The following is a 229-nucleotide window of genomic DNA, read 5'->3' on the forward strand; positions in this document are numbered from 1 at the left end:
ACAAAACACACGCACACATTCAAAATAACACACACCGTAATGCACGCACACACTCAAAATAACACACACCATATTGCACGCACACACTCAAAATAACGCACACTTTATTGTATGCACACACTCAAAATAATGCACACACTCAAAATAATGCACACACTCAAAATAACACACACCGTATTGCACGCATACACTCAAAATAATGCACACACTCAAAATAACACACACCGTA

Source organism: Salvelinus alpinus, chromosome 4 (genome assembly GCF_045679555.1).
Source record: "Salvelinus alpinus chromosome 4, SLU_Salpinus.1, whole genome shotgun sequence".
Lineage (NCBI taxonomy): Eukaryota > Metazoa > Chordata > Actinopteri > Salmoniformes > Salmonidae > Salvelinus > Salvelinus alpinus.